General features: G+C 48.7%; 1 protein-coding gene across 6 annotated transcripts in view; it reads left to right on the top strand.

Annotated features, from left to right (window-relative positions):
- The window catches only part of ACP5 (acid phosphatase 5, tartrate resistant), a 589,255-nt gene that overhangs the window by 493,713 nt on the left and 72,446 nt on the right, over positions 1–23,096 (top strand). The window contains exon 1 of one of the 6 annotated variants that reach the window (XM_078684672.1): positions 4,703–4,859. The exons of the other annotated variants lie outside the window; for them this stretch is intronic. The gene's annotated coding sequence lies outside the window, so the exon portion shown is untranslated. Of the gene's footprint in view, positions 1–4,702; positions 4,860–23,096 lie in introns of those variants that run through there. 6 annotated transcript variants of the gene reach the window in all.

Here is a 23,096-nt window from a genome sequence, read left to right as displayed (position 1 = left end):
GGGTGAGGGAGTTTGTGATACTCCTTAGCAGGTCTGACCTGCTACCTCTAAGGATGCACATCATGCTTCTATAGAACTGTTCCAGGCCCTCCTGGTGCAATCAGTGATGAAGGATGTCACTCCACAGCCTTCATTTATACAACTCAGTCCATTTTTATGTCACGCCTAGACAGAGCATGTGCTCTCCAAGATCTTTTATTTTTAGGTCGAGCTGGAGTTGCATCCGATAGGATGCTCCAGTTCGACAACTTTAGTCCGCCGTCTCGGGGGAATTAGGGACAGGAGGGTGTTACGCGCCTCTGTTGCCAATTTGGGTGCGTGAACGAGCACGCTTTCGTGTTGGTGAACAGGCACGCAGGCACACACATGCACGCAGGCACACACACACACACACGCACGCGCGCAGGCAGGCAGGCACACACACACACAGACACAAACATACAGGCAAACTCACCCCCCCCATACCAGGCTCGCACCACTGTGGCCAGCGTGTTCAGGTCTTCCAGCCGGTACTGCGGCGGCTCCCCTGGAAGCGGCGGAGGCGGCTCCTGCAGAGAGGTAGGTGGGCACCAGACTGTCTCCTCTCCTTGCTGTTTGCCAGTGCTGCTCGCCGGGCCGCCCGACGCTCTAGCCGCCCCAGCCTCCATCGGCGGGGATCCCCCCTCACAGCCGCTGTCCTGGCCACGGAGTCCCCCGTCGGACGCCGCCCCGCAGGCCGGAACACAGCACTTAGGAGCCCGGGGCTTCCGTGCCACATTACCTCGGCTCACAGGGAAGGCATGTGGATCTCGCCGGGGGACAGAAGCTCCAAACGGAGACAGCGCACCTACAGCCGGCAGCGGCGCCCAGCTACACACAGAGCGGCGCGGAACACACAGCCCCGCCCACTCAACAACTAGTAGCCAATACCAAATGCCCTAGGTCTCAGTGCAGGCTCTATTGGCTGCGGCACGTTCCCACTCCTCCCAGCCCAGATACCACTCACGTTTTTTTTTTTTTCTTTTTTCATTTGCGGCCGCCAATGCTTTTTTTTCCATGTTTCAAACTCTTTAGTGTGATGTAGTTTATATGCTTCTTTCTGTAGGAGGAGGGCTGGAGGGAAACTGGCATTTACAAATGCAATAGGTTTGACCTTGTTTTTTAAAGTTAACGCACGGGCGCGCTCGTGCGGGCGTGCCTTTATTTTGTTTATGAGTCTGGCCATTACAGCATAGTTACCGTAGTTACTCTTACAAGGCAATACATTTCCGGGACTCCATTTGCTCAGGGATATAACCTGAGCAGATAAAGCTGTCCAAACGGCAACAACATCGCATCATAATGGCAAGTAAAATGTTTTATGCTTTTAGCATTCTATGTAGAGATCCGCTCTCGCCTCTTCAGGGAGGGAAGGCAGGGTTGGGGCTTGTTCACTTCTACATGGACAGACCCTGGCAAACATCCTCGAAGCGGGTCTCAATCACGCAGGGGCAACTGCGGTTTGATTAATTGGCCCGCGTGATAATGACTTGTGTCAGCCCACAGTGTTGTCAACTGCAAGGAACCTTGTGATTTTTGACGGCCCTGAAATAGGAGCTTTAGCTCTGCTGCGAGCATTCTAGTGAGGAATTTATCAGGCCCAGGGGAAGCTGTTACAGGCACCATGTCGAGGCTGAAACAGTTTTCTCTCATCATATTGTTCCTGTTTTATAGGCCAAAGATATGTGTATGGATCTTTATATGACTGATGTGCTGTACATCATGCACTGATATACTGCAGTGAACATCACTGAAAAGATGGAAGACCATTACAGGTTAAGAGGAATGACTGTTGCTTCTTTACAGTGAAACCACACAGAACAGGCTGGCTGATGAGCGATGAATAACTCTGATTATGACACACAATATTACTGCACTGGTTTTGAGAGTCGTAAACCAGGATGCTGCAAGCTTAAAGCGATTGCAGGTCGGAAACAAGGGAAAAAATTACCAGAACGTATTTCACCGAAAAGTAAGATCAAATGTTTCTTGAAAACTGTACCAGCAACATTTATCTCAAAACAGTAGCCATATATTGCAGTTTATTAATATTTACTCCAAGTCCTACGTTTAATTTGCATAATTAAATGAGTAGGGCAACTGAATCAGAAATAATCAGCAATCTATATGCATTCTGAAAAATAGATTTTACAATCTGGTTCAGTATCACTTAATTGAAGACTGGGACGTACCTCCGACCCAGACCAAACGCACAGCTAAATGTGCCGCTTTGGCAGTAATTAATTCCTTTTATAAACCACTTGAACTTGTTTCCGTCATCCTTGTACTCATCTTTTTCATTTAACTCGTTTAACGTATTGTCCCCACTTGACTTTGTGCGCCCCGTATTCAGTATCACTTAACCCAGACCCCACTATTAGCACTACTGGAATAGATCAAAGATGCTACAGACAAGTTTCAAGATTTGTGGCGAAGGCAATACTGCTTGTAAAACGTAAAGCGCACTTTTCACCATTGGGAAGAAAATCTCACAGCAAGGATGGTGATGTAACAGCACGACTAGAACTTCAGACCGAACTCAGTGAGATAGCTCAGTGAGTTCAGCGCTAGCTGCTGGTGCCTGTCGAGCCATTAGACGCAACTTGAAACCCTAGAGCCAGCTAAGCCTTTTCTCGCTCACGATGAGCTTAAACTGAGCACCATCGAGCAGGTGCCTCATAACACATCTTCTCTATAGCGGTTCGAATCGGTCGACATGTAACCAAGCGCTATAAAGCCATGTAATTATTTATATTCTGTGCTAAAACAAAGAAATCACTTTTATTTTGCTTCTTGCTAAGGGCGCTAGCATGGGCGGGCAAAGCTAGGCTTGCATTTCACTTGTCTAAACACAGACTCATTTATTTGTATCCTTCTGTTTGTGTAGGGGATACTGCATAACCCAATGGCTTCCAGGCGCTTGATAGAACCGGTCCGGGGCTGGGATCGTGATTGCGAATCTTGACCTGCCGAGGCCTCGCAGTAGTGAAGGCGTTGTAGGTTCTGTAAAGCCCTAGTTAGGGCCCGAGGCATCAGGGCGCTGTAGGGAGCTCGGGAACCAGCCCTGGAAGCCCAACAAGAGAAACAGAGCCGGGCCAGACAGGGCCGAAAAGCATTTTTAACGTTTTTTTAAACATCAAGCCTTATTTTTTAATTAAGGCAAGTTAGGATGCTGGTTTATGTGATTGTTATATGTTTTTAAAGATGTTGCTAATTACGTTTTATGGAGATTTGTCTTAATAAACGTATTACTCCTGCAACCAGAAGCGACTAGAATAGATAGCAGGCACTACACGCCTTCAAGGCACACGTTTCTGAGCTGGCTAATCGGGCCCCCGAAGTGCAACTACTTCACTCATTCAGAGTGCACTGTGGGACAAAGTGATCCAGGAGGGAGCGTGTGAACTCACTCCGCACTTGTTTTTGATGGCTGAACGGTACCTCGTGAGAGATAGTTCACCGAAGATAAGTATTTTGTGAGCGTCTGCCCTGATACACGCAAAAAGGGAAGTTTATATCATGCGTTTATGAACCGATTCATACGGTTGTCTGTGCCTTCTTCACCCCCGCCCTCCCTCCATTTGTCTGCGATATCTATCGTTTGCAATAGGTCTCGCATTTACGCGAGTTTGCGCTGTTGGCATTGTAAATGGCAATGCCTTTTATTTATGTTTTGGTTTTTAAAACCTAAATATAAGGCATTGCCATTTACAATGCCAATAGCTTAAACTTGCGTAAATGCGAGACCTATTGCATTGCAAATGCTTGTTTAACATTGAGCTTAGAGACCAGCAATTGCTTACCATTGGCTGGGTTTATTGTCACTCGCATTGGCTTGTTTCTTATTGGTCAGCTGTTGTAGGCCTTATTCCTCATTGTGTTTGTTCCTCCCACAGAGCATAGACGCATTACTTGTTTCCTTCCTCTGCTCATTTTCTAGACACTACTTTTCCCTTTGTTTTTAAGCACTCTAATGGAGTTCGTCTTTTTCTGCTGCCTCCGTCGTGTACTTCTTCCCCCTCTGTGGTCCTAATTCCTAATTCTTTTAGGCAAGACCTATTGGCTTTGCCAATGCTTCTTCCTTGCCTTGCACCCTACCCCAACACCCATATACGCAGAACACCTTTCCCTCAATATTGTTGCCCAGTGCTCCCTGAGCGGCCATAGGTGCCAAGCTTCCCTATATTCAGACAGAAACTGCAGGAGCAAGGATGCAGACTCGAGAGCCCAAACCCACCGGTAATGGAGGTTCTTAACTGAGCGCACCACTGACGTTGGTTGACGTGCTCCTCTGTGGACTTTGCACCTTGTGACCTATCGTGAGGTGCGTTAAACTTTTTTTGTTTTTAATATAAATAAGTTGGGGCTTATTCGCTCTTCGTGGCACTACATCATGTGCTTCCTATCCAGAGGTGCTGGAGTCAGCTCAAATAGTGAAGGCCTCGTCGTGTTATCCTCTTTGAAGTGCTCGCTGTATTTTTGTATTTATTTAAAGACGGGTTTGGGTCTGCGGTCAGTGACATGCTCTCAGATGGTGCCTGCCTCCTGTGCTCCGAAGCGCTATACACCTTGTGTTTGTCACTTCTTGAATTTGAGGTGCTTCTTACAACACCGAATACCCTTGGGTCTGCACTTCCTGTTTTGAGGTGCCCTCTGGGAGGTCTCTGGCCCGCCACGTGACCTCGTGCAGGGGAGGACTCACTCGGTGTCACTTCCTTGTCACCACGGGCGGCTGAGCCCTCACGTGAACCTGCCTCCAAAAGGGCAGTCCCGGGGCAGCGTGCAAGCTCAGACCGCGCTCGGCGTCTGCGGGAAGAGGACGTGTACGCGGCGAGGCTCAGGTAATGGGAGTGGGAATGCTGGGAATGCTACCTCATGCCGTCACGCGTGCTGCGCTTCGAGGTGGGACTGCTCGTGCAAAGGTAGCGTGTGGTATATCGGCGGAAAATGTTTAAATGGGACTTTTCTGTATATGCGCTTGTTAAACATACATTTATCAATATATGTGCACGCGTACACAGTCACATTTAAACATGTAAAGCAAATGTGTGGGTATATTTTTATGTATGAATTGCCATATTGGCTTAAAATGTGACTTTTTGTACGTATATATCTATATAAGTATACGTGTGTGTATATGTATGTATATGTGTGTGTATGTATGTATATATATATATATATATATATATATATATATATATATATATATATATATATATATATATATACACATACACCATCATTTGTAGGTGGCCACAGCAGTTGTATCTGTGACCCATTGCGTCCCCCTTAAAATTTCCTTTAAGAAACGCCACTGGAAGACCTCCGATCTGTGCAGGACCTCTTCACACCTGGGCTCAGGAGGCATTTCCTTTTTCAGCACTGACTGACTTCAGGTCAGACCCATAATCCCAGAGAGCCGGCGCTGCAGGCTGAAGCATACATGCTTTCCCCCTACATGTTAGAGGGAAATATGCCGATAGAGTTGGGGGTTCTCCCAGTGGCAGGGGCGGTGTATTCTGCCCAGAGGCACACCTGCTTGCCACCTCTGTAAGACAGCATGTTTGACCTCTAACTCACAGCTTCTCACTGGGGACCATTCCTGCTTGCCGCACTGCCCATCATGGAAACCTACTGGCCCTCGCCTTATGGTGATAATACTTGACAATTTGTGGGGATTCAAGGGGGTGAGTGTTGTTACTGATGCTGCATCTGGCACACAGTTAGTAATTCTTGGCAACCCATGGACAGTAGGGCATTATATCCACCTCAGGTAAAATTCTCGCTCTCCCATGATAGTGCTAATTCCAGACAAATTGTGGGCATCTATGGGAGGAAGCCAATTGCCATCCGCTGGTAGAATTCTGCCCCTCCTAACGGAGGTGCTTTTTGACAAATTTCCCTGGTAAAATGCAGACCCTTGCATAACAATGGTATTTCCTAGGATCCCCCTGTCCTTGAGAGAGTGATTAACAGCTTTTAACCAAAGCCACAGGAATTATGCAGCAGAGGAGGGCTACATTTTTCAGCAGAGCTGACTAAATTATGCAGCAAAAGGCAGAAAAGCCAAATTATGTCGTGTAATGTGGCACATTTTGGGTTAGTATTGCGTCCTTATTTTGGTATTTTTACAGATGTTAACACTTTCTGGCCACAGGTTTCAACTCATTAGCAACACTTTGACACCCAAATACAGAAATAAGCAACAGTAGAGAGACCAGTCAACCTTTACGAAGGGCCCTCCTCTGCGTTGCACCACAAGGTACCACATTTTTACTAACTTTTGATCTAGAAACATGTTTTTTTTTGTGCTGAAATCTGCAGTTTATGAGCAGATGATGTCAGACTAGCCAAGGAGCATGATGAAGGAACTGCATAACCAGGCTCCTCTTTGTCTAATACACATACCACACAATGGTGCCAGCCTCAGACACAGCTGCCAGAGAGGACCTGCTTATGTCTGGCTCTGGTGTGAGCAATATTCTATTCCAACACAGTGCCGACTTCGGATCAGGCAAAGATGCCCGCAAGACATTCTGCACACACCTGACTCTGGTGTATGTCACACCAATATTGCAGCATAGTATCAACCTCCAATCAGAGACTGCAGCCTGGGAGAGTCTCGGCTCACCCCCGGGCTGAGGTTGGTTTGGGGGTTGCCAGTTAGGGCAGCATGGTGCCAATATGAGCTAGTAAATGGTTATCCGGAGAGAGCACCTGGCTCGGGAGTACACTCCAGTCAGACATAATACCCTGTGAGAGTAACTGGTCACACTGGGAGCTCATCATTGGCAATATGTGATCATCGTGACCTAATGCACAATCTCAGATCCGAATTTGAGCCTCAGAAGAGGACCTGTTTCCTGTACACCAGTACATAAGTAGTACAGCACTGTACAGACTTTCAATCGCATGGAGGTCCCTGGGAAAGGAGCCGCCCTGCTTGGGCTCAGGGTATCATGTGTGTGATGCAGGGCAGAAAATGTAGTAGTTGTTTTTGTTGTAGTTTGGCTGGGAAGTGTCCCGCGTTTTGCACCAAGATGCCAGTGCACCACAGGGAAATCTAGGCACTCCGATTGTAATCGCTACACAGTTGCTTAAGGGAAATCATGATTAGGGGGCTAGTTTTTGACTTGGTTCAGCCCCTGTATGTAAGAGAGATTAATATGATGTTATAATGTCAAGTGCGTCTGTCCCTAAGCATAATGACACTAGTAATGATTTAAAGAACACTTATTAATTTCGTTTTTAGGTCGAGCAGACGTACTCTCAATGCGTGAGCATTGAGAGAGTCTGCTTCAGACCTAATGTTGCCCGTTATTGGGAGAGTGGACACCAATCTGACACGAGCGTTTCCTTCGCGGATTTCACCGCGGGAGCGCGCGTCTCACATGCGCGGAGTAACTCAGCATTTTTTTTTTATTTCCCAGCCCCGAACCGAATCAGGTATCAGAGCGCTTCACATATAGGCAGCCCCCACCCCCCACCCCTCTGCATGCGCACACACAGGCGAGCGCATGCACACGCAGGCACACGGCAGACACTCGCTCACACACACCCCCCTCCCCCACAGTCACACACATGCACTCCAGACACATACACACGCGCGTGACCCCCATTCCCACCACTTACCGGGCTCTTTCGGCGTGTTCAGTGTCTCATCGCTCCACTTCTTCCTCGGCGGCGGCGGCTGTGGCGGCGGGCGGGACTTCCTGCTGGATTGCAGGCCCCGCCCCCGTCTCAGGCAAAAGTGCCTGACTTCCGTTTTTAGTTTTTTTTTTTTTTTTTTTTTTTTACACATCATGGCTGCTACTCTATTAAAACAATGAAATTAGGGATAATAGGAACTTTCCTGTCATACAAATCCTACAAGGCTTATTTTTTCATATTGGTGGTTCGACTCAGAGAAAGTAAAATAATGAAGACCTCGGTCTTTGCGAAGCGGTTCTTGAGCCCCGTCACCCCCAGGTTCCGTTCCCCCGAGCCTGGTGCGCTACCCCCGCCTCGTTCTCCCGCTGCAGTCCCCTCCTCGCGGCCTGGCGGCTTATCCCCCAGTGCCCTCTGCTTCCTCTTGGAGGCGGCGTCGCTGAGCCTGTCCTCGCGCAGTGACAGGCGGGGCTGCGGAAGCCCCGGGCCCGGTGCTCCCGCTCCCCCGACCGGCTGACCCCGTGGCATCAGGGCACCGGCTGTCCGTCCGCGTAGGCCGCGCGCTTCTTCTTTGAGTTTGGCAACCTGCTGAACCTGTGTGAAGTGGGTACTGTTCCTGGAGGCCCGACCCACTCACCCAGCGGTGGGAGTTTCATTACCCCTCAACCAGTTTGGCTGCTGAATTGCCCCCGTCGCAGCAACTTGCTCCCCGCTCGCCTTCAGCGCAAGGATAAACAAGAGGCTCACTCTGAATTCTGCCTCCCAGGCCTAGTGGTGCGGGTGGGTCGACCGTGAGCCTTCCACGTTATTTTTTTTTGGAAGCTAGAATGTCTCATCTAAATACGTGTGTAAAATAGGCTCTGTTTAGCGTTGTCAATTTCACTGTCGCACATGTTACTTTCATCTTGTAAAGGTGACGAACACCTGCTCTATTTCAATGCACGGGCCTCGGCGCAGTGATAACACGCAGCAGACCGGGTCTGTTACCTCATCATATTTGCTAAGTGAGTCGCCTGCAGTAAGTGGATTCCTAAGTGGCATTTTCATCGTTTCCTAATGAGGTAATTCTAGTGTGGGCGGCCCCTGCTTCTCACGTGCATTGTGCTCATAATGGCGCCGTCTCATTTTAGCTGCCCTCACCAAGCCGCCAAACAGCGGGGGGTACATGTAATCTCATGCACTGCGCATTACTGCCCGTCTTCAAGGGGCATTCGTTGCCCAGTCACTGAATGCAATCGGAGTCTGCCTGTTATTAAGCACGTGTTAGAAGTGCTCTGCAAAATATTGATCCGATCGCTTCACTGATTAAAGACGGAAAAACACAATCTCTAGTACCGCTCCTATTTGTGGATCGACCGGCGCGTAAAAATATCTAGAACACATGCAAAGGAACACTAATGCTTATATCAATTTCAACTGCAACATGTTAGAAATCAGCAATATGTTCCTTAACGTAGTGAACACACACTGCATCAATTACCCCTACAAACAAAACCCCCTCTCTTCCAGCAGGGTAGCTTTCCTAAAAACCAAGACCCCAGGTGTTCCTCGATTTTCCTCAGTGTTAAGAGCCAGACTCACTGCCCGAGGCCTTTTAACTTCATTTTAGCCACAGATTCCATATCAAGCCCAGTGGCTTCATTTCCTCTTGGAATATTGTTTTTCCTTCCGGAGTGTGACCACATGCAGGTTTTCCCCACACACCCTCTCACCCTCACACACACCCTCACCCTCACACACTCTCATACCCCCTCACCCCCCTCTCACCCTCTCTCATCCTCTCACCCTAACACCCTCTCAACCTCGCACACCCCTACACCCTCACTCACCCTCACACCGCCTCATCCTTACACCCTCCCCCTCACACTCTCACAACCCCACACCCTCCCCCTCACACTTCATCACACCCTCGCACCCCTCACCCTCACCCACCCCTTCACCCTCACCCACCCCCTCACCCTCACATCCCTCACCCTCACAACCCCTCACCCTCACAACCCCTCACCCTCACAACCCCTCACCCTCACACCCCCTCACCCTCACACACCCTCAGCCTCACCCCCCCACACCCTCACACCACCTCACCCTCATACCACCTCACCCTAAACCCCCTCACCCTCACACACCCTCAAACCCCCTCACCCTCACTCACCCTCACACCCCCTCAACCTCACACCCCCTCACTCACCCTCACACACCCACTCACCCTCACCCTCACACACCCTCACTCCCCTCACCCTCACACCCTCACACACCCTCACTCCCCTCACCCTCACACCCTCACACACCCTCACTCCCCTCACCCTCACACCCTCACTCACCCTCACGCACCCTCACACGCCCTCACCCTCTTACCTCTTCACCCTCACACACCCTCACCCTCAAACCCACTCACCCTCACACACCCTCACACCCTCACACCCCCTCACCCACACTCACACACCCTCACCAGCATAAAATAACAAACATAGCATAACAAATTACAGCATAGCATAACAAAAAAAGCATAGGATAGCAACACATAGCATATCATAACAAAACAAAGCATAGGATAGCAAAACAAAACATAGCATAACAAAACATAGCATAGCAAAACACAACAAAGCATAGCATAACAAAACACAACAAAAAATAGCATAGCACTACAAAAAAGCATAACAAAGCATAGCATAACATATCAAAGCATAGCAAAACAAAACACAGCCTAGTATAACAATCCATAGCATAGCATAACAAAACACAACACAACAAAACATAGCATAACATAACAAAACATAGCATAACATAACAAAACATAGCATAACATAACAAAACATAGCATAACATAACATAAAACAAAGCATAGCATAACAAAACATAGCATAACAAAACATAGCAAAACACAACAAAACATAGAATAGCATAACAAAACACAACAAAACATAGCATACATAACAAAATATAGCATTGCAAAGCATAGCAAAACATAGCGTAGCATAACAAAACATAGCATAGCATAACAAAACATAGCATAGCATAACAAAACACAACAAAACATAGCGGAACAAAACATAGCATAACATAACAAAACAGCATAACAAAACATAGCATAACAAAGCATAGCATAACAAAACAAAGCATAGGATAGCAAAACTAAACATAGCATAGCATAACAAAACAAAGAATAGAATGGCAAAACAAAACAGCATAACATAACCAAACATAGGATAACATAACAAAATATAGCATAACAAAACATATCAAACAACAACAAAAGATAGCATAGCTTAACAAAACACAACAAAACATAGTATAGCAAAACAAAACATATAATAGCATAGCAAAACATAGCATACCAAATACAACAAAACATAGCATAGCATAACAAAACAGCATAGCATAATAAAACACAACAAAACAGCATAGCATAACAAAACATAGCAAAGCTTAACAAAACACAACAAAACATAGTATAGCAAAACAAAACATATAATAGCATAGCATAACAAAACGCAGCATAGCATAACAAAACAAACCATAGGATAGCAAAAATAAACATAGCATAGCATACAGCATCACTCCGCACCACCACAGCATCACTCAAGAGCACCACAGCATCACTATGCGCTACCACAGCATAAGTGAACGCCACAGCATCACTTGTTCGCCATCACAACAACACTCAGCGCCACCACAGCATCAATCTGTGCAACCATTCAACGCCTGGTTCAAATATATTCTCTCAATGTTTCAAGCTTTATTACAAATGTAACAAAAATATGTCAATATTTCACTTCTGTTCTTGGATTTTCGGCACAATAAAATACACTGAACATAATCTTCACAAAAGTTATTTACAAAACTTTAAGATATTGCCATTATAAATGACAATAACTTTTATTTAAGTATTAATTATTGAAAAAAAATTAAAAGCCATTGTTATTTGTAATATCAATACATGTAAGTCTCGTAAATACAACACATGTTGCATTACAAATGCTATACGTGTCACATTTGCGAAAGTTATAACTATTGGCATTGTAAATAACTAAGCTATTAATTTCGCTATTTTAAAAAAAAACGTAAATAAAAAATTTGTCATTTACAATACCAATAGCTCAAACTTTCCTAATGCGAGACCTATTGCATTGCAAATGCTTGTTCTTTTATAGCGCTACTCCTATCCATATAAGGTGTCAGGGTGCTTCACATCACGCACACATTTTACAGACAATTATACAGGAAAAGTTGCATAAGACTATGAAGGTTACAAAGTGTAAGAGTCACATTATATACATACGATAAAAAAAGTAACAAATTGGTTGGAGTTGTCAGTACTACTAAGACGTTAGTGCTACCTGAACGAACTTTTTTTTAAAGCAACATTAAAATAGCAAGAGATTGAGGAAAACAATTAAGTTCTCAACCAATGACATGCAGTTTGCATGTGGCTCCTTGGGGCCAGTTGATAGCTCAAAGAACTATACTAGAAGGGTTGTAATTTAGGAACTGCAAATAACAAAATAATCTGTCACAAAAGCAGTAACCCACTGAGCTACCTATATAAAATGCAAATCTGTGACCTGCATGTTACAAGTTGTGCTTTGTGGCAGGCATATTACATCTATGATGAGACAAAACTGTGGCTAGAGAAAACCCACATCTCTCTGTTTATTTTAATTCCTGAAAAAATGCTGGGTACACAAATCTCTGCAGCAGTTGCCTTAATCCCATAAAACATTTCAAAATACTGCCCGTTTGAGTCCAATTAAGTAAGCCTGAACAGGTTTTCTGTCACATTTGTCCTTGTTGCTAATTTCGTTATGGCCGAGTTTAAAAAAAGACATGTCTAAGTTAATAGGGACTGCATTTCATGACTGCCTCTTCTGGCTCTACCCTTTCTTCTTCCACAGCCTGACCCCCAATTTTGAGATACAGACTAGTAATTGTTTTAGGTCTCTACTGACACTGTGCTGTTGCTGAAAGACATTTTGTTTAGCTTATTTTGAGCATTGGTAGTACCAACATTACAGCACAATTCTGACCTCTGCTGGGACACAGAGCTCCATGGTTCTGCACATAGCAAACGTCGGCTGGGTGTGTTTTTCACAAGTAATAGAGCTCGTGAATAACCTTAAGTCAGATGCAGTCTTGGCATAGGTCTTACAAGCGCACTTATTTTATTCATTTTTATTATTAGCTGTATCTATGCAGCTTGGAAGCCAGTAGAGCACTTTACATAGTGACTCGCACACGGAGTTACAAGGCTCATGTGTGGACATCTTAATGGCTCAGGTGAATTTCACATATGTACAGGTGAATCAGGGCTACAGGAAGGGGACTCGGCCCTTGGTAGGCAGGAAGATTGATACGTGATGAGATTTTAAGTTGTTCCTGATGTGCTGGAGAAGGAGTTAGTCTGAGGTACCGGGGCAGCTCCTCGCACAGGCTTGGGCCATATGAGGAGAACATCTGTATCCCTGATCCTCTTTGAGAGACTTTGGATTTGCTATCTTGCAAGGCGAGTCTGATGATAATCCACTGCAAGACGTGTGGCTGTTGCTTGGTAGGGCTCTCGCAATGTACATTGCCTTACATCACAACATTACCAGCTGTAGTAGAAATAAAGGACTGTACAACAATACACCTGGTATATTTACATCACTGGTGATGGGCATCCCTGCAGTGGATCTTCAGGAAATGCCTGGTTGCCTGACCCTCACTGTGAGTGAGGCTTAGGCCACGTGGCATACATCTTTAACCAGCTTATTTGTGTGTTACTGCTTCTGTATAGTAATAACATTGATAATAGAGCTGCAAATTGGGCAGGGCCGAGTCCCATAGCCCTAATGGACCAACCACCTCTGGCGTCACATAGAGCATCTCAACCACGATGTGAACTAGGAGAGAGCCACAGGAGTTTATTAAGGCTGGGTGATCTGTTCATATTTTCAATGGTTAGTGTGCAGAAGGGATGTGGTGCGTGTAAGAGCTTTCTGCAGCCCCATGATGGGGGCAGGGAGGCTGGTCAATAGTGCATTGCTCACATCTGTGTGTGAACTATCTACAGCTTGGCCTGTGTCTCGGAAGTTCTATTTGGGGAAGTATGGTTTCGTTTTTTGAAAGAGGCTAATCGGATAAGGAGCAGTTTGCTCTTTTTTAGATTTTCAAGACCTTTAAAAAGGAAGTTCTGTTTGTATTTTTACACACAGGCTCAAATTAAGCACTGACAGTGGCTGAACAAATCTACCTATTACGGATTTTCCCGTCGTTGTTGGTTAATATCAGCGGCTTGCTGTAGGAATGTGATGATGTAGCAGGAAACTCATAAATACAATGCTTCAGAGCTTGACATGCGCTTTCTTTTATTCTCTGCTCGGCGCATTGCTTTGTTAGTTGTGTTTGGCAGAAATGATGTTCTGTTGTAGACTGGCCAGTCAAGGCCCCTCAATTGAAGTTTGTTCCTGGGTAGTTTGCTTGTTCAACAGGACTAGCATGTGCTGTGTGAATCTTGCTTACATTGCAGTACATGGCCTCCACGGTGCTTGCAGGGTTGTGCCCAGGTGCCATGCATTCCCAAAGCACTCCATTACAGTACATTATTGTATTGTCCATTACTTGTCTGAGAGTGTGTCTTGCTTTCGAGGTTGCTGCATGTGTGTATTGGACTCTCCTAGCCCTAGGGCTGTCTGGCAATATTCACCCAAAAGATTAGTCATAAAAACAATTCCAAACCCTCCTGGGTCTCTTTCCTCCTACTGTTTCTCCCCATTCCTATATATTTTTCATCTTTCGTTGCCTTCGATGTCATTTCCTCTCCTGATTTATCTACCCATATTTCATTCCATTCCAACCTTTTTATAGTTCTTGCAGACTGTTCCTTTTACCGGCTTTCTCACCATATTCCTTCTCTCCCATTCCCTCTTTCTTTGGTATTCCCTTTTCTGTTCTCTTCGATGCTCTGGGTCTTATTCCCCTCTTTGTCATCCAATCTCGCCTTGCTTATTCTCACACTGATTAGTTCTCCCTGTTTCTGTTTGCCCCTTTCTCTCTGCAGTATTTCACTCTCCCATATTTGGAGCGTAAGCCAAGTTGTTCTATAAGTTTCCGGGCCACAGTGTCCGCTTTTCACCACAGTGCGATGCCATAATGCCAGGTCGCTGCTTCTGACAGGGTGCATGTTGTGTATATATATGTTTAACATGACGTAATAATATAGCCTTGGCATCGAGGCAGAATTGGTTAGGGAGCCGAACCTGGCGCAAGCCATACTGAAACCTGGACTGATCTGCCAGACCCTGTAACGAATGAACCATACAGTGTCAGGGCCCTACAGCCAACTCCCCATGGTGTGCTACCATATGACACCGGGAAGGACAAAACCTGTCTTCCCCTCCCGTGCAAGAACCATACAGATACAAGGAGTCACGGGCCAATCGGGAAGCATTGGCGTAAACCACACAGGCACAGTGAACCGAAGGCCTTGGCAGCTAGTCTCTACCATAAAACCAAGGGTTTTTAGCCACATGCCTGCCTGCTCCCTCCCAGGCATGAATCCAGGTCCAACATTGCCTGTCCCTTGCAAGCATGAACGATACAGCCACAGGGAGTCCCAGTCCAACCAGGCAGCCCTTCGTTGGCGTGAATCACACAAGACACACAGTCCTGCCGTCCTCTCCCTACCCAGACATGCTACTGATACACCCGGGATCTAGCCCAAAATCATCTGTCTTTCCCAGGCATGAGCCGTGCTGCTACCGGTAATCCAGATCTGTTGGGAAAATCGTCCATGGCAATCCAGAATCCGACATCAGCTCCAAATTTACACCTCTAAAACTCACAACACATTTTGGAGAGCTCTTAACCTCCTCTGCACTTTCCGCTACACCATGAGGATAAATGGACAAAACCACCCATCTGACATCTTCACATTCCTTCCCACACTCTTACATGTTCCAATCTTCCCTCTTTACTTACGCTTCCACGTGCAAGGGATGACACTTTACTCTTACTGCCCAAATAGTTTTTTCTTAAATGAGGACAAACTCTGGCAAAATGTCCAATCCTGCCACACTTTACACATGCCTCCCAATAGCAGGACACAGAGGTGATGAACCAATGTGAGCCATACTTCCACAACGATAACATGAGAATTTGTCATCCTTCATATATCTTCCCCCCTCAATCCTGTTATATCTGTCAGCTAAATTTTTATTATACTCCTCGAACCTTTTCTTTACAACCCCACCACAGGTTTTAGAACCTCCATCCGCACTCACAACACAAACTACATCAGTTTCATCCTTATTAATCTTCTCGGGCGCATGCACAGATTCTCTTCCAGGGGATCCTCATCAATAGTCATAAGCACTGAATATTCCCGCCCATGTGCGGGACCCCGGAAACAATATAAAAATATATATGTAAAAAAACACATATATCTCGCTCCACATATATGTATGTACATATATTATTTTTCTCACACCAATGCAGCTCCATAACTGAGGCTAAAACAATGTAAACACATATACATGCACTGCAATTAGCAAGGAAGCAAAAGAAAACAAGCATTAGAAATGCAATCGGGCTCGGATTTATTTGAGTTTGAGCTAATGGCATTGTAAATGCCAATGTATTGTTGCTGTGTTATGGAGTGTGTTCATGTGGTGTGTACTGCTAGGGATCTCCTTGTGAATGTGCCAATATTGCACCACTTGCCTGTGATGTCCTTCTTATGTGTGAGAAGCTTGCACCTCTGCTGCCTGTGGTCTCCTTGTGAGTGTAAGAAGCTTGCACTGCTGCTGCCTGTGATGTCGTTCTTGTGAGTGGGTGAAGATTGCACCTCAGCTGGCTGTGGTCTCCTTGTGAGTGTATGCACTGTCATTGCTAGCCTGTAGATATGCACTATCATCGCTAGCCTGTAGATATGCATTGGCTTCACTAGCCTGTAGGTATGCACCGTCATCGCTAGCCTGTAGATATGCACTGTCATCGCTAGCCTGTAGATATGCGCTGTCATTGCTATCCTTTAGATATGCGCTGTCGTAGCTAGCCTGTAGATATGCATTATCATCGCTAGCTTGTAGGTATGCACTGTCATCGCTAGCCTGTAGATATGCTTTGTCATCGCTAGCCTGTAGATATGCTTTGTCATCGCTAGCCTGTAGATATGCACTGTCATCACTAGCCTGTAGCTATGCATTGGCTTCACTAGCCTGTAGATATGCACCGTCATCGCTAGCCTGTAGATATGCACTGTCATCGCTAACCTGTAGATATGCATTGGCTTCACTAGGCTGTAGTTATGCTCTGTCATCGCTAGCTTGTAGATATGCTCTGTCATCGCTAGCCTGTAGATATGCACTGTCATCGCTAGCCTGTAGATATGCACTGTCATCGCTAGCCTGTAGATATGCACTGTCATCGCTAGCCTGTAGATATGCACTGTCGTCACTAGCCTGTAGATATGCGCTGTCGTTGCTATCCTGTAGATATGCGCTGTCGTTGCTAGCCTGTAGATATGCATTGGCTTCACTAGCCTGTAAATATGCACTGTCATCTGCACTCTGCACCGGCACTCTGCACCGGCACTCTGCACCGGCACTCTGCACCGCCACCCTGCACTGCCACTCTGCACCACCGCACTGCCACTCTGCACCACCACACTGCCACTCTGCACCGCCACTCTGCACCACCGCACTGCCACTCTGCACCGCCACTCTGCACCACCGCACTGCCACTCTGCACCGCCACTCTGCACCACCGCACTGCCACTCTGCACCGCCACTCTGCACCGCCACTCTGCACCACCGCACTGCCACTCTGCACTGCCACTCTGCACCACCACACTGCCACTCTGCACCGCCACTCTGCACCACCGCACTGCCACTCTGCACCGCCACTCTGCACCACCGCACTGCCACTCTGCACTGCCACTCTGCACTGCCACTCTGCACCGCCACTCTGCACCACCACTCTGCACCGCCACTCTGCACCGCCACTCTGCACCGCCACTCTGCACCGCCACTCTGCACCACTGCACCGCCACTCTGCACCGCCACTCTGCACCGCCACTCTGCACCGCCACTCTGCACCGCCACTCTGCACTCTGCACCGCCACTCTGCACTCTGCACCGCCACTCTGCACCACTGCACCGCCACTCTGCACTGCCACTCTGCACCACCACTCTGCACTCTGCACCGCCACTCTGCACCGCCACTCTGCACCGCCACTCTGCACCGCCACTCTGCACCACCGCACTGCCACTCTGCACCACCGCACTGCCACTCTGCACCACCGCACCGCCACCCTGCACCGCCACCCTGCACCGCCACCCTGCACCGCCACCCTGCACCGCCACCCTGCACCGCCACCCTGCACCGCCACCCTGCACCGCCACCCTGCACCGCCACCCTGCACCGCCACCCTGCACCGCCACCCTGCACCGCCACCCTGCACCGCCACTCTGCACCGCCACTCTGCACCGCCACTCTGCACCGCCACTCTGCACCGCCACACCGCCACTCTGCACCGCCACTCTGCACTCTGCACCGCGTCTCTGCAACGCCACTCTGCACTCTGCACCGCCACTCTGCACCGCCACTCTGCACCGCCACTCTGCACCGCCACTCTGCACCACCACTCTGCACCACCACACTGCCACTCTGCACCGCCACTCTGCACCACCGCACTGCACCTCTGCACCGCCACTCTGCACCTCTGCACCGCCACTCTGCACCTCTGCACCGCCACTCTGCACCTCTGCACCGCCACTCTGCACCTCTGCACCGCCACTCTGCACCTCTGCACCGCCACTCTGCACCGCCACTCTGCACCGCCACTCTGCACCGCCACTCTGCACCGCCACCCTGCACCGCCACCGCCACTCTGCACCGCCACTCTGCACCGCCACTCTGCACCGCCACTCTACACCGCCACTCTGCACCGCCACTCTGCACCACCACTCTGCACTCTGCACCGCCACTCTGCACCGCCACTCTGCACCGCCACTCTGCACCGCCACTCTGCACCGCCACTCTGCACCGCCACTCTGCACCACTGCACCGCTGCACTGCCACTCTGCACTGCCACTCTGCACCGCCACTCTGCACTCTGCACCGCCACTCTGCACCGCCACTCTGCACTCTGCACCGCCACTCTGCACCGCCACTCTGCACCACCACTCTGCCACTCTGCACCGCCACTCTGCACCACCGCACTGCCACTCTGCACCACCGCACTGCCACTCTGCACCGCCACTCTGCACCGCCACTCTGCACCTCTGCACCGCCACTCTGCACCTCTGCACCGCCACTCTGCACCTCTGCACCGCCACTCTGCACCTCTGCACCGCCACTCTGCACCTCTGCACCGCCACTCTGCACCTCTGCACCGCCACTCTGCACCTCTGCACCGCCACTCTGCACCGCCACTCTGCACCGCCACTCTGCACCGCCACTCTGCACCGCCACCCTGCACCGCCACTCTGCACCGCCACCCTGCACTGCCACTCTGCACCTCTGCACCGCCACTCTGCACCGCCACTCTGCACCGCCACTCTGCACTCTGCACCGCCACTCTGCACCGCCACTCTGCACTCTGCACCGCCACTATGCACCGCCACTCTGCACTCTGCACCGCCACTCTGCACCGCCACTCTGCACCGCCACTCTGCACCGCCACTCTGCACTCTGCACCCCCACTCTGCACCCCCACTCTGCACCCCCACTCTGCACCCCCACTCTGCACCCCCACTCTGCACCCCCACTCTGCACCCCCACTCTGCACTGCCACTCTGCACCGCCACTCTGCACCGCCACTCTGCACCGCCACTCTGCACCGCCACTCTGCACCGCCACTCTGCACCGCCACTCTGCACCACCTCACTGCCACTCTGCACCACCTCACTGCCACTCTGCACCGCCACTCTGCACCGCCACTCTGCACCGCCACTCTGCACCACCACTCTGCACCACCACTCTGCACTCTGCACCGCCACTATGCACTAGATGGTATCTGATATTGCTTGTTTCACCTTTGGTCAGAAATCTATAATTTTTTTCCCTTCTGGCTCTTTTTTGTTGTTGTTTTTGTTTTGTTTTCAAACCAGTACTGTGGGAGTTTGAAATGCGCAAACTTTTCCCCATTGCCAGCTTACATGTGACAGTTTCCTGCAAGGTCCTACTATTCTCGTCTCACACATCGAATCCTTTTGTACCTGGTTTCCACTGTTGCATTCAAAACAAAATATTAGAGCGATTATCTTTGCTGTAAAATTGGTTTCTGTAATACTGCATATGATCATAAAGTTGTCCATGGAATCTCCAATTGACAGATGACCAAGTAGTTGAGGCACTTGGTGCCATCAAGTGTGATTTAAAGCGCGGGGCATGCCTTATGATCTATGTGCTCTCTTGAAGGCGTTTATATTGCTATTCAGGCTTGCAATGTAACTTAGAAAATCGATTTTAAAATGTGACTTTGAGAAAATGTAACACTGGTCTACGGCACCCGATTGATTAGTCTTTGCAGCATCTTAGGGTCTTCTATGCACTGCATGTATGTCATACTGAAAACATCACTCCATGCGAATAAATCTGACCTGAATTGTATGTTTACATCCGTTCTCTTATATGTGCTGGATTGCTTAGTGTGTTCTGCTGTTGAAGGAACACTTGTGCTTTTTTATGCTAATGTAGTGAGGGCGCGCGCAGTCCACTGTCTGTCAGGAGCGGCTCTGGGAAACGAACATACACGGGAACTTAAATGTTAAAAGCGGCACCATCTGGATTGCATTACACGGCCACTCTGACAGCTCCTAATTAAGATTAATCACTCAGCCGTGCTCGTTCGCGCACACAATATGCCACATCGGCCACGCGTAAATTACTTATAGCCTATCAGGTCAACGCTACAAAAAAAACAGAACAGCGAAGACGAATCACTAGGCAGATGCCATAAAAATCTAAGGAATGTGCCTGGAAAGAGCCCTTTCTGAATTCCTTCTTCTTTTGATAGCATAAGATCTCGGGAAGCTCCGCCTCCCCACTTCGTGGAGGCGGAGGCCCGAGCCCTAAAAACACATTAGATCAAATAACCTTTGAACTTTGTGTTTTAATGAGTAGACCACTCATAAATCCTGAAAATTGCTTGTAAATAGACATTGTTAGCCCTCAGGCTGCATTGCAAAACAATAGCATAGAAAATGAAACCATTTTCAACCAAAAAACTGGCACCGTGCCTTTAAGGCAGCCATGACCCCCGGCTTCCCATCATGCCTCAGGGGTAACAGTTAGGTCAGTTGTTCTTTCCGGCTCCTTCAGTCAGGACCCTGGTGAAACAGCTCCCTTTCTTTTTGACCTTTGGTCAAAAAATATTCTTGTTATCTACAATTTTTTGCTTTCACTCGACGTCTTTTTGACTTAGGGTGTTACTTCTACCTTTTTTTGGCTAAAAAAAGGTAATTTTTCTGTCAGAGATGCCTTCACTCTTTGACAAGTGCCCTTCATGTGGAAGGAAGATGGCCAAGACTGACACTCATTCAGTGTGTATCCTGTGCCTACCAGACTCTCACTCATCGAAAACCTGTGAACACTGCCAGGTTTTATCATCCAGAACTCTGAAAGAACGTGAGAGAATTCGTGTTTATGGGCTTTCTGAGAGAGGAAGATCTCCCAAGAAGCAGAAAAGTCGGAAGACGCGGTCGACGTCGAAAGAAGCCCCGACTGGTTCACATTCGGCGTCGAGATCGGCGTTGGAGAAGCAGTCGACGGCGATGAAGAAGATGTCTTCAGCGTCAACATCGAAGGTACCTCCGCTACAGACAGCGTCGAGGGATAGGTCACCGTCGAAGCAGAAGAGTTCGACGGCGAGCCACCTGACGTCGAAGCAGCATCGTCATGCTATGACGTCGAGGCATTCTCCGTCGACGCCTGGCCACCGGCGTTCGGCGTCGAGCCATCCTCCGTCGACGACTAGTCATGGTCGTTCGGCGTCGAGGGAGCCTCTATCGACACATAGTCGATCGACGTCGAAGCAGCCCACGTCGACGCCCGATCAATGGCGTTCGACGTCGAGGCAGCCTCCGTCGCATTCGGGTAAGCGGCATTCGGCCTCAAGGCACACCCCGTCGCCGACAGACCACCGGCGATCGGCGTCGAAGCAGCCTCAGTCGTCGTCGAGTAGACAACCTTCGACGGCGAGGGGCTCTATGCCGAAGGACACTCATCGTCACCCGAGGTCGGCTTCAAGAAAGCCACGGTCGACGTCGAGGGAGCTTCTACCTGCTCGGCGTCGATACAGCCACCGTCGATGGATCAGCGGAGATCCAGAGAACGGAGTGTTTCACAGCTCCTGAACATCTCTCCTGCAAGATCACAGGAGAGGTCGCCTTTGCAGCAGGTGCTGCAGGAAAAGGAGGGTGAACCATTGGACCAGTCTCAAGTATTAAGGTCTCAGTTAGGTCCTCCAGGATCTGCATCAGCTGCGGAAGGTGGGACAATCTCCACTACAGGAGCCTCCTGCCAAGAGAAGGAGAGTCACAGAAGAGAGATCTCGTTCCAGGTCTTCCTCTAGATCTATAGTGAACCTATCCTCATCCTCCTCAGCATCTCGCAGCGGATCTTCGGATGGACGAAACAGTGTTTCGGATAGGGAGAGATCCAAGTCCCCTGCAAGATCGCAACAGGACCAAGCGGATCAACCTCCACGATCACGTTCTCCAGTGAAGGATTCCGCACACACATCTCCTCCTGTTCGTCTTTCCCCACGGTGGTATAGACCTCTTCACCACTGGGCCAAGGACAAGGAGACAGCTGATCGGCTGAAAGCATATCGAGACCAGCCTCATCGCCGTAAGGAACGTTCACGTTCTAGGCACTCAAGTAAGAGAGGATCTCGTCGCAGGGACCGATCGCACTCTAGAACGCGCTCAAGTAGACGATCTAGGTCCAGGAGGACTCGTAGTTCTTCAAGTTCTTCGAGGACCCGCTCTCACAGGGATTACTCTCCGACCTTGACGAACAGTCCACGCTCAAGGATATCTCCAACTGAGGATATTTTTTCATTCCAGGATATCTTGGGCAGGGGAGCCCTGAAGCTAGGAGTGCCTATGACTGCTCCACAGATCAAGACAACAGTCATATTTGAAACCCTACAGCACAGAACGGCACCCAAACCTTTGTTGCCGATGGTCCCGGGTATAATGGACCCAGTAAATGAAGTCTTCCTGACGCCGGCAACGGTGAAGTCCGTCCCAGCGAGGATTCTCAAGAAGTATCGTCCTCCTGATGAGGATCCTCTGTTCCTCAAATCTGATCCCCCGCCTGATTCAGTAATCATTGCGGCGGCTAGAAAATCCAATGCGGTAGCTTCCTCATCCACGGTGCCTCTGGATAAGGACAGCAAGGTGCAAGATTCCTGGGGGAGAAGAGTTTGTAACACCTCAGCTTCT

This window comes from Lissotriton helveticus, chromosome 1_1 (genome assembly GCF_964261635.1).
Source record: "Lissotriton helveticus chromosome 1_1, aLisHel1.1, whole genome shotgun sequence".
Lineage (NCBI taxonomy): Eukaryota > Metazoa > Chordata > Amphibia > Caudata > Salamandridae > Lissotriton > Lissotriton helveticus.
The sequence above is the reverse complement of the archived record's forward strand: the minus strand, read 5'-3'. Positions and strand labels throughout refer to the sequence as shown.